This window comes from Protopterus annectens, chromosome 8.part0 (genome assembly GCF_019279795.1).
Source record: "Protopterus annectens isolate FY-2018-M chromosome 8.part0, PAN1.0, whole genome shotgun sequence".
In the NCBI taxonomy this organism is placed as follows: Eukaryota; Metazoa; Chordata; order Ceratodontiformes; family Protopteridae; genus Protopterus; species Protopterus annectens.
This window is the reverse complement of record NC_056741.1, coordinates 475690137-475703146: the sequence shown is the minus strand read 5'-3', so window position 1 is coordinate 475703146 and position 13010 is coordinate 475690137.

Sequence of the window (13010 nt, the reverse complement as noted above, 5' to 3'; positions counted from 1 at the left end):
GGTGTGAACAGAACTCCAAGTTGCGGCCTCTAGAATGCCTTTGGTTAGTACTCCTCTGAGAAAGGCTGCTGAAGTAGCTGCAGCTCTGGTGGAATGAGACCTAATGCCCTTGGGCACAGGTTTACCATGGTGTAAGTAGCAGAAACGGATGCAGTAGCTTATCCACTTTGAAATTGTCTGCTTCGAAATACCCTTTCCCTCTGATCCTGCAGCATATGACACTAGTAATTGCTCAGTTTTTCTTAGAGCTTTTGTCCTGCTCAAGTAGAATGTTAGCTGTCTGTGTACGTCCAAGTAATGCAGTATTCTTTCCCCCTTGTTCTGCGGATTTGGATAGAAAGTTGACAGATGAATTGTTTGGTTAACAGATGAATTGTTTGGTTAAGAGTCGCACTGGAAACCACCTTAGACATAAAAGTAGGATTTGTCCTCAGGGACACCCTATCTGGGTAAAATATGATAAAAGGCTCTACAGCCATGAGGGCCTGTAGCTCTGAAATGCTTCTTGCTGAAGTAATTGCTAGTAGCAGAGCTGTTTTCCATAAGAACTTTAGATCAGCGGTAGTAGCTGGTTCAAATGGAGGCAGGGTGAGATCAGCGGTAGTAGCTGGTTCAAATGGAGGCAGGGTGAGATTTTCCAACACATAATTGAGGTCCCATGCACGTAATGGTGATCTTCTAGGAGGCCTTAAATTTTTGGCTCCTCTAAGATACTGCTTTAGTAAAGGATGAGAAAAGATTGGTGGCTCTGTATTGTAATGAGCCAAAATGGCAGAGGCATGGATTTTGATTGATGAGAAAGATAGGTCTTTGTCAAGCATCTCAGTTAAGTATTGTAATATCGGAGGAATATTTGGTTCTGCTGTATCAGTTCCTTGTGCTTGATTCCAAGCACAGAATCTCTTCCTTTTGTCAGCATAAGATTTTCTAGTACTAGGCCTTCTGGCTTCCAAAATGACATCCATCGCAACTTTACTGAGAGGTGTTGTTTGTATGACTACATGATTAGCCATGCTGCCAGGTTCAGAGTCTGTAGTTGATTGTGCAAGATCTGATTGTTTTGCTGGGACAGTAGTTGCGGTCTTTGAGGCAAGGTCCAAGCTGGGTATTGAGACAAGTTCCTTAGGATTAGGTACCAGTATTGGCGGGGCCAGTCCAGGGCAATTAATATCTTTGGCCTCTCGTCTGACTTTTAGGTCTGTGATAAGTCCTTGTGCGGAATCTTTTCAACTGATAATTTTGAGGAGAGGCAAATAAATCTATGTCTGGGCTCCCCCATTTCTCTGTTATCATGCTGAAGACTTGTGGATTTAGTTTCCACTCCTGAGGATCCATAAGGTTTCTGCTTAAATAGTCTGCCAGCGTGTTTTGTTTTCCTGGCAGGAATTGAGCTTGAAGATGTATTTGGTAGGCCAAAGCTGTCTCCCACAGTGCCATGGCTAATCTGCAAAGGGGGTATGAGTGTGTGCCCCCTTGCTTGTTTATATACCACATGACTGTGGTGTTGTCCGTCTATCAGTAGTTATCCTGGATGATGCAAGTCCTTGAAGCTGTTAGGGCATTTTGAACAGCTAGCATCTCTTTCTGGTTGATATGTAGATGCATTTGTTTTGGTGTCCATAAGCCCTGAATGCATCTTCCTGCCATGTGGGCCCCCAGGCATAATCTGATGCATCTGTTAAGGTTTGGCTGGCAGGGGGTAGAGTGAAGGGCAGTCCCATGTTTTGGTGACATGCCTTTGCCCACCATAGAAACTCCTGTTGCAGGCAGGGAATGAGAGGAATCATTGTTTCCAGACTGTGCGAATGTTGATTCCATAAACTTTTTAGGTACCACAGAAGTTTCCTCATATGCAGTCTTGCATATCGAATTAGTAGGATGCAGGATGCCATGAAGCCCAGTGCCTGCAGAATTTGCCTTGCAGAAGACTGGGTTGCTGTTGCCATCAGTTTGAAGTAAGCAGTCAGTTGCCTTTGCTTGTCTGTCATGAGGTAAGCCATCTGGGCAGTTGTATCCAAGCTTGCACCCAGGAAGGTTATTTTTGAGAGGGTACCAGATGTGATTTATTTTCATTTGTGTACCCTAGGCATGTTAGAAGCCTTTTTACAAATGCCAGGTGTCGAAGAAGAGTGTCCTTGTTCTCTGCTTGAATGAGACAGTCGTCCAAGTAAGGATATATTTGTATACTTCTTTGTCTGCAAAATGCAATTACTGGTGCCAGGCACTTTGTAAAGACCCTGGGCACAGTAGATAAGCCAAAGGGCAGTGCAGAGAATTGGTAATGCATTAAGCCAGCCTTGAATCTGAGGTATCTTTCTGCACGATTGTCTTATTGGGACATGCAGGTATGCCTCTTTTAGGTCTATAGTCACCAGCCAAGCATTCTTGCCCAGCATGGGCAGAAGCTGCTGCAAAGTCAGCATTTTGAATTTTGGAATGTCCAAGTATGTGTTTAAAATCAATAAATCCAGTACTGGCCGCCAGGCCTGGTCCTTTCTGGGTACCAAGAGCAGTAGAGTAAAAACCCTGTCCTTTTTCCTGTTCTGGTATTGTCTGAATGGCCCCCATATCCATGAGAAACGTAACCTGTTTCTGTGCCTCTGCCCATTGATTTTTTGGCAGATCTGGCCAACCATTTGCCATTGGCAGTGTGTGGAAATGGAATTTGTATCCCTGTGATACGATGTTTAGTACCCACTTGTCCTGGGTTATTAACTGCCAATTTTGAGCAAAAAGTGCTAATTGTCCCCCTATGGGTGCTGCCAAAAGATTAGTGCTTGGTGTAGGCAGAGGGAAGTCATTGGGATTGCTTTCTGTAGGTTTGCGATTTATTTCCTCCAGATTTGGAGGTGGAACCACACCATTGCTTTGACCTGTATGAATCTTGCACCTGGTATCTGGAACCTTTAGGGCATCTGGATTTGCCCCTTTGAGTTCTGTCTGACACAGGAAAGGACTAATTTTTTGTAGGCCAGTGTCTACTGAATCTTGGTGGCTGCACTTGTAAGAAGTCTAACAGTTTGGATAGACTTAGCTTTGTTTTCCATTTTCTTTAAAACCTCTTCTGCATTAATACCAAACAGAATCATGCTGTAAAGGTGCATCTAGCAATTTAGCTTCAACATGATCAGGCAAATTTTGTTCCTTTAATCAGGCATGCCTCTTAATCACAGATCCAGTAACTGTGGCCCTGCAGGAGGCCTCTATGGAATCAAAACCACATTGCAAAGTATGCTTTTCCAACTTGTTCAGCTGCATACAATAATTCCTGCAATTCTTTATTTTCTGCACATTCTGAAATCATCATCATTTTCTGTTTCAGCAATCCCATAACATGTTGTTGGTACTTAAGCATATGAAAAGTACAGTTTTGTACCTACCATAAATGTAGATGTTAGAGTGTCTTCACTGCTGCAGTCATTACACTTGGGTTATCCTGCCGTCAGGCGGTCCTGCAGTCGGCCAGAGTTCCAAAGTCTTGGTCCGGCGTCGGTTGCTGTCGCTTCTTCCCCGACGTCAGTGCGCCAGGGGTATATAAAATGCAGCCAACGCCATTTTCTTCAGTTTTTCTTGCCCCAGATGCCAGGTGCCCCCAAAAGGATAGGCAATACATATTGCTTACAAAACATACACAAGGTAAAAAACATAACCTTTAGTAGCCAGCAAATACACCACATAGAAAGTATAGTGTAGAACGTTATAGACAAGACCCAGCTAAGAAAGAGGGGATGGCGGGTGGGTAACCAGGACTGCAGCAGTGAAGACACTAAGATCTACATTTATGGTAGGTACAAAACTGTACTATGTTCATCGTGTTTCACTGCTGCAGTCATTACACTTGGGAAGAATCCCAAAGCTGAGTCAGGGCGGCTGGTTCTAGAGAGGATTTGGTGTGGCTATGAGGCCCTGCAGCACTGCAGTGGCAAAGCCAGCTGTGGATATGGAGTAGAGGGGCAAGTGGTAATGCTTGGTAAAGGTGTGCACTGAACTCCAAGTTGCAGCTTCCAAAATGTCCTTGGTAGGTACTCCTCTAAGGTAGGCAGCAGAAGTTGCAGTTGCCCTGGTGGAATGTGGTCTAATGTTAGATGGTACAGGCTTCCCATGCTGTGTGAAGCAGAACCGGATACAGTGGCCTATCCACTTTGAAATGGTCGGCTTTGAAATAGCCTTTCCCTGTGATCTTGCAGCATAGGATACAAACAATTGCTCAGTTTTCCTGAAAGATTTTGTTTTGTCCAAGTAAAAGCATAATTGTCTGTGTATGTCCAAGGAATGTAGAATTCTCTCCCCTTTATTCTGGGGTTTTGGATAAAATGTTGGCAAGTGAATAGTTTGGTTAAGAGCCACACTGGATACCACCTTAGGTATAAATGAAGGGTTTGTTCTTAAGGAAACCCTGTCTTGGTGAAAAATGATGAAGGGCTCCACTGCCATTAGTGCCTGTAGTTCTGAGACTCTTCGTGCGGAGGTTATTGCCATGACATATAGTTTATTTCTGCTGAATTGGCTGGCTCAAAAAAAGGTAAAGTGAGTTTTTCCAAGACGAAATTGAGGTCCCAAGTAGGTGTTGGTGCTCTCCGGGGCGGTCTTATGTTTTTAGCCCCTCTGAGGTACTGCTTTAGCAATGGATGAGAGAAAATAGGAGGATCTGTGTTAGCCGAGATGGCAGAAGTGTGGATCTTAATGGATGAGAAGGATAGTCCTTTGTCCAGCATCTCAGTTAAGTATTGTAGTATCCGAGGAATGTTAGGGACAAGAGGGTCAGGGCTTTGAGCCTGGTTCCAGGCACAGAATCTCTTCCACTTTTCTGAGTAAGATTTCCTGGTGCTAGGCCTTCTGGGCTTCAAAATGACATCCATAACAGCTTTAGGGAGAGGTGCTGGCTGTTTGGCTAATGAATCTGCCATGCAGCCAGGGATAAGGTTTTGAGCGGACTGTGCAGGATCGGATTGTTTTGTTGATTCAGAAGGTGTGGAATTTGAGGTAAAATCCAAGGTGGGCCTTGAGCTAAGTTCTTTAAGATTGGGTACCAATGCTGGCGTGGCCAGTCTGGAGCAATCAGAATCATCTGTGGTTTTTCTTGCCTGGCTTTTAGGAGAACCTTCGAAAGGAGAGGCAGAGGAGGGAAAGCATAAACGTGCAGGCTTTTCCAGCTGAACGAAAGAGCATCCACTTTCCATGCTTGTGTGTAATAAGTCCTTGTGCAGAATTATTGTAGTTGGCAGTTCAGTGGAGAGGCAAAGAGATCTATGTCCGGGCACCCCCATTTTTGCATTATCATGCTGAAAACTTGTGGATTTAATTTCCACTTGTGAGGATCCATGATGTTTCTGCTTAGGTCGTCTGCCAGAGTATTTTTCTTTCCTGGCAGGAATTGTGCTTGCAGATGAACTTAAGTTAGAGCTGTGTTCCACAAGGTCATGGCTTGTCTGCATAGGGGGTAAGAATGAGTGCCCCCTTGCTTGTTTATGTACCACATTACTGTGGTGTTGTCTGTCTTTAATAGTAATTGTCCTGGATGCAGAAGGTCTTTGAAAGCTGTTAGGGCATTTTGTACAGCCAACATCTCTTTTTGATTGATGTGTAGATGCATTTGGTCTGTGGTCCATTTGCCCTGAATACATTTTCCTGCCATGTGTGCTCCTCAGGCGTAATCTGAAGCGTCTGTTAAAGTCTGCCTGGCTGTGGGTAAAGTGAAAGGCTGACCGTTGTTGAGGTGACATGCCTGTGTGCCCACCATCGAAACTCCTGTTGCAGGCAGGGAATTAGTGGTATTACCGTTTCCAAGCTGAGAGTGTTGAGTCCAAACACTTTTTAGGTACCATTGTAATTTCCTCATATGCAGTCTGGCATATGGAATTAGAAGTATGCAGGATGCCATGAATCCCAAGGCCTGCAGAATTTTTCTTGCAGGGAGTTGGGACTTTGTTGCAATCAACTGAAAATACTGAGTCAGTTGACTGTTTGTCTGGAGTGAGATAAGCCATCTGGGCCATTGTATTTAAGCTGGCACCCAGGAATATTATCTCTTGTGAGGGCACTAGTTTTGATTTCTTTTCGTTTACTGTGTACCCTAGGCAGCTTAATAACTTTTTTACAAACGCCAGATGCTTTAGAAGAATGTCCTTGCTCTCTGCTTGAATCAGGCAGTCATCCAGGTATGGATATATTTGAATTTTTTTTTTGTCTGCAACATGCAATTACTGGTGCCAGGCACTTTGTGAAGACCCTGGGTGCAGTAGATAAGCCAAAGGGCAGTGCAGTGAATTGGTAGTGCACTGAACCAGCTATGAATCTGAGGTATCTTCTGCAATTTTGTCTGATAGGGACATGCAGGTATGCCTCTTTGTGGTCCAAAGTAACAAGCCAAGCTTTCTTGCCCAACATGGGAAGGAGCTGCTGTAGTGTCAACATTTTGAATTTCGGAACATCCAGGTAAGTATTTGGAGTGGAAAGGTCTAGTATGGGTCTCTAGGCTTTGTCCTTGCTGGGGACCAGGAAGAGTCTTGAGTAAAAACCTTGTCCTTGTTCCTGCTGTGGTACTTTTTGAATAGCTCTCATGTCCATGAGGGCTGTAATTTGTCTTTGTGCCTCTGCCCATTGATTTTGTAGCAGGTCTGGCATTCCTTTTAGCCTTGGTAAAGTGTGAAAGTGGAACCTGTAATCTTGAGACACAATATTCAGCACCCATTTGTCCTGGGTGATTGTTTGCCAGTTTTATGAAAAAAGTGCTAGTCCCCCCCCCAAGGGAGCTGCCAACAGGGAAGAGTTTGGCATTGGAAGGGGAAAGTCATTGAGATTGTTTTCTGTAAGATTGTGACTTGTCCTCACCTCCTTTTAGTGTTGAAGCACCCCACTGTCGTGGCCTGTAAGATCCTTGGGGCTGAGATCTGCCTCTTGGGCGTCTGTATCTGCCTCTTTGTGGCATGACACTGGAAAGGACCAATTTTTAATAGGCCAATTTCTGCTAAATCTTGGTGGCTATACCTGTAAGAAATCCTTTACTGTTTGCATATATTTTGCCTTATCCTCCATTTTCTTTAATACCTCCTCTGCTTTAACACCAAATAAAATATCTTGCTGTAAAGGAGCATCCAATTTCGCCTTAACATGATCTGGTAATTTGTTCCTTTAACCAGGAATGCCTTCGAATCACAGATCCTGTAACTGCTGCTCTACAAGAAGCTTCTAATGAATCAAAACCACATTGCAAAGTATGTTTTCCCACTTGTTCAGCTGCATGCAATAAATCCTGCATTTCCTTAAAATCAGGTTGTTCTGCACTTGTATTCATTTTCTGTTTTAACTAAGACAGTAAATATTGTTGATATTTAAGCATGTGAAACTGGCAGTTTAAAGCTCTCACTGCTAAAGTTGCAGAGGTGTCAACTTTCTTCCACCATCTGTCTAATGCTCTGGAATCCCTGTCAGAGGGAACTGGATTTTTAGCCGTGGAGGCCTTTACCCCTTTGGGACCCTGGGAAATAGTTTCTGGGTCAGCAGCAGGGTTTTTATAAAGAAATTTGTGTGAGTCAGGGACTCTGTAGTACCTGTCTGGCTTAATTGGAGCAGGGGGTAAAGAATCTGGATTTAAACTGGATTCAGAGAACACATCGTCCACAATATCCAACACTGGCGGAATAGCAAGGGGCCTGTGCTGAGGCAATCGAAGAAAACTGAGCCTTTTCTTGGACTCTGAGTAATCCTGGTCCTCCCAATGGAAATGCTCCCTCATGGTGTGTAAAGTTTCCCCAAAAGAGTAATCCTCAGGACGAGAGGCTGAAGGAATAGATTTCTTCAGCATCAGAGTCCTAATAGGGGGGTAAGGAATATCCCTGGTCTGAAGAGGAGTCAGAATATATAGAAACCTGGTCAGAGGAATCTTAGTCTGTATCCTGCCTAGGCCTTTTATCAGGAGGGGGGTGGGTACCCCCTCAGAGTAATTAAGTCTTCGGCCATTTTGAGCATCTGCTTTTTAGGCATGGAGGCCTGTCCAGGTGAATGCTGTACTTGCTTCTTTGACTTTAATGTTGCTTTAGACTTGGCTGTAGATGGAATAGTAAGTTGTGTAGGCCTGAAAACACCCTCAGAAGCCAATGCCTGCTCAGCGGCTCCGGACCCATCTGAAGGGTTAGTCTCCGTAGGCCCAACACCTTGAGTATCCAGAGGCCTAGGCAACTCCACGTGGGAGTCAGTCGCGGCCTGCGGCTCTGAGGTAGCGGATGTCAGGGGCTGCGAAAGCGCCTCACTGAGAACCGGCGACTGGCCTAGAAGAGGTTTCGTCATCGGTTTTGGGCCTCGGGTGCCTGTCCTTATCCTTATCTTTGCGTTATTTGTGAATTCCGGTCATCGGTTGCTCCGATGGCATAGTATAATTAAATCTTCGGCCAAAATAATGGCGTGCAAAATCAAACCGACGTTTAATAGTGGGCTTGTTAAATCTAGCACAAAACCGACAACAAATGGACGTTGTGATCTGGGCCTAGGCATGGAATACAGTAAGAATGAAAATCCTTATGAGGTATTTGCTTCCCACAAGAAATACAATTATTAACTTTTACTGACATCGGTCCGAGGCAAGAAAAAAAAGTTTCCCCAATGGGGTACTTAGCTTTATTGAAGACTTCGGATCTAAAATCGAATTTGAAATCTCAGGAGTCGGCCAACCGGCACTTGTGAACTGCTTTTACTTCGGGCACCTTGTGGCAAGAAAGACTGGGGAAAATGGCGTTGGCTGCATCTTATAAACCCCTGGCGCACTGACGTCAAGGAAGAAGCGACAGCAACTGACGCCGGACCAAGACTTTGGAACTCTGGCCGACTGCGTGACTGCCTGACGGCAGGATAACCCAAATGTAATGACTGCAGCAGTGAAACACGAACATTTGACAGTTTAAGGCCCTGATTGCAAGGTTGCAGATGTATAAACCTTTTTCCCCCATCTGTCTAGTGCCCTTGAATGTGTCAGAGGGGGAAGGATTTTTTGCTGTTGAGGCCTTAACTCCCTTTGGACCCTGTGAAATAGTTTCAGGATCAGCAGCAGGGTTTCTAAATAAAAATTTATGGGAGTCAGGGACCCTGTAATATTGGTCAGGCTTACTGGGAACCGGAGGTAAGGAGTCAGGGGTCAAGCTCGACTACGAAAAGACATCATCCACAATGTCTAAAACAGGGGGAATGGCTAAAGGCTTGTGCTGAGGGAGAAGGAAATCCCTGAGCCTCTTTTTTTGATTCTGAGAAGTCTTGACTGTTCCAGTGAAAATGCTCCCTCAAAGTATGCAAGGATTCTCCAAATGAATAATCCTCAGGAGGAGATGCAGATGGAATAGACTTCTCAGCATCAGAATCCTCATAGGGAGGTATAGCTAATTCCTGATCAGAAGAGGAATCAGAAGAAATAGAAACCTGATCTGAAGATTCATAATCAGTGTCTTGTCTAGGCCTCTTATCTGGAGGAAATGGGTACCCCTGATCAAGGTAATAAGGTCTCCAGCCATTTTGATAATCTGTTTTTTTAGGCATAGAGGCCTGTGCATGTGGCTAATGCATCAGTTTTTTAGCTTTAGAAGTTGCTTGTCTTTGGTTTTGCAGCTGTCGTCGGTTTGATATACAAATGTTGAGGTCTGAATACACCCTCAGAAGCCGGTGCCTGCTCAGCGGCTCTGGACCCATCCGATGGAGATACATCCGTCGGTCCAATACCTTGAGTATCTTGCGGCATGCCAGACTCCACATGGGTGTTGGTAGAGGCCTGCAGCTCGATGGTAGCGGGTAACAGGGGCTGCGAAAGCACCTCACTGAGTACCGGTGACTGGCTTAGGAGAAGCTTCGTCTGTTTTGGATCTTGACGGCCTTTCTCTGTCCTTTTCTTTGCGTTTTTTTATGTACTCCGGTAGTCGGATTGGTATCAGATGACAATTCTGGGTAGTTAAATCTGTTTCCAAAATACTTTGATGCAAAAATATATCGACGCTTAATAGTGCGTTGGTTAAATCTAGCACAAAACTGACAGCCAGGCACGTTGTGATCAGGGCCTAGGCAAGGAATACAGTATAGATGGAAATCCTTATGAGGTATTTGCTTTCCACAAGTAATACAATTACTAACTTTTTCTGACATCAGTAAAAAGCAAGAAAAAAGTTTACCCAATGGGATACTTAGCTTTAGTGAAGACTTAGGTTCTGAAACTCAAACTCGAATATTTCAGTAGTTGGCCGACCAGCACTTGTGAAATGCTTCTGCTTCGGGCACCACGCGGCAAGAAAGACTAAAGAAAATGGCGTTGGCTGCATGTTTTATACCCCTGACGACCTGACGTCATGGAAGAGAAGACAGCAACTGACGCAGGACTCAAGACTTTGGAATTCAGGCTGACTGAGGGCAACCTGTCAGCAGATTACCCTAAACGTAATGACTGCAACAGTGAAACACTAAGAACAATTACTCAATTCTCCCAAACCCATAGCACAATCAGCAGAAGAAACAGAAATAACAGCAGCAGAACTCCACACAGTACTGGACTTCTGTCAGAATAGAAGCTGAAGGCCAACTACTGCTATGAGCTGCTTCTTCACAAAGTGGCAAGAAAGTACTTAAGATTCTTACTCTGAATGATTTTTCCTTCCACAGAGTTGTCCAATCAACAGAGAGTGAAGGTTAAGGAGGGAACTAGAGACTTTGGAAGCCAGACAGTTGCGTCTTGAGCAAGGCATAACCCATATATAGTTTAAAGGCTACTGCAGCGGTGGGAATGAAGACCATCTGGATGTTTGGATGGGTATTCACAAATTTACCCCTGGTTTGACTGGCGTAGTCCTCCTCAAAAAAGGAGATGTAGTCTAAGGATGGGCACTGGCAAGATGTAAATGGTTCCAAGGCTTTGTTACCTTGTATTTTTTATGACATTTTATCTTTTATCCTATGTGTTCATCTGCTATCAAACTTCTCAGTTTTCTGTGTAATGTATGTAACACAATTATTCTACAACTCAGACTATTCATATGTTTTGTCAATTTACAATTCATTATGTATTTGATCCTATACCTTTTGAACTAATAATTTGTAGTACTGCCCTATGTGAGTGTGGGCTTCAGCTGCATAAGGTCAATCTGGCCAGCTCACTTACCCAGTTATCAAATAAGTAAATACATTTTTCATAAAGCAAACTTGTTTTAACTATCCAATTCTACAGCCTCTCTCCTCTCAATAACCACTGCATTTACAGAGAGCTAGTATCACCTGCATAACTGCAGAGACATCAGTTCTAGTCAGCTATAAATACAACAGCAAATTTGCCAGTAAAACCCTATGGTGGTCCCTGCTATAAATAAAATTTACAACAAAAGAAAAAACTTGCCTATAGGGAGTGACAAAGCTTCACACACTAAATCCAAACTCAAGAAATGTACAACTTGGACAAATATGAAATGAAACTAGTAACCACTAGCAAGGACAACCTTAAGGCCTTCAGCTACATTAAGAATCTTAGTAACAGAGACCAATCAATGTACAAATGTGAGTCATAGTATTACCCCATACAAACCCTGAAAACAGTCAACATATTAGATGACAAATTCAGTTCAAATCTCATCACTCCCTACCTTCCAGATACCCCAATCTCATCACTCCCTACCTCCCAGCTACCCCTTTGCTATCTATACATACTCCCGAGATTAGCTCTGAACAAGTCCTAAAAGCTCTCTTGTAGGTACAAAATGTGAACTCAATGGGGTTTGAAGATGCATCAGGGTGTTTCCTTGTCAGCATGAAACACTGCCTCAAAGATTCACTCTGATCTCTCTTCAGCCTTGGCATTTCTAATGGATTTGTGCCAGAGACCTGGAGAACTGGTGTCATCAACCCACTTCATAAGGGTGCCCCAGCCCCCCACTATGGATGCTGGTAAGTACAGACCAATAAGCTTTACCAGCATTGCTTGCAAAACAATGAAATGCAGTCACCTCAAATGCAGACAATGGCAGCTTAAAAACCCTTGACCCAAGCCATTTTAGGTTGGTGAAAGGCAGGTCCTGTTTACTCACTCTTGTGAATACCTCAAAAAATTATGTTGATGAAAGAAAAATGCTACACAGTGTACCTTAATCTGGCTAAGGCCTTTGCACTATTCACAGAGTCTGGAATTTTAAACAAATTTAATGTAAAGCCACGTTATCTGCCAGACAGAAAAATTGGATCACAGACCAAACATATCAAGGTTATAGGCACTCTCTTCACTCAAAGGGTTGCTAGTGGGCTTCCTCAGGGCTCTGTACTAGGACTGCATCTACTTGGTATCTTTCTCGGATGTTCAAATTCATACCAAAGTCCTCTGGCTGACAAAGTTGGCAGATGATAGTAAACAGACAACCATCAACACCTATCCATGGACTCCGGGATCTACAAAAGGGTCCATCATATACAAACCTCGTGTCAACACCATGGTCTAAGGCTAAATGAAAAAAAAAAAGTGTAGTACTTTGTCCTTTGGTAAACACTGGCACTATTGTACCTATCACAAATAAGACATCTCTCAGTAGTGATACAGTTATGAGGGAACTGGGCACCTTCATACACAAACACCTTTCCTCTGAACACCATTTTGCAATGATTAGAAAAATCCATCTACCTAGCGCAGCTGATTTATCCAAGGTGCATTACCTAGACCCAGTGATGTTACTCCACTCTACACTTTCCTTATTACGCCCACAACTGAATACAATGCCCCCTTCAGTATGCATCTAATCAAACACATGACCCTGCTTCAAGGACAACAGCCCTTCCCCATTGGGTCTCGCACAGTGTCTAACAGAGTGACTTTCACCCAGCTTACAAAGCATCAACTGATTCTAACCTATGTGATCTTCTGCAAGCTCACTGCAAACCTAAACTTCACAGTATAAACAAAATCTGCTGGAAGGACAGATTCCTCCTTTCTGGAAAAGGCTCCTCCTCCATATTAAACAAAGCAGTTCCCTAACCCTTTTTAAACAATACCTGGATGAAAGGCTAGG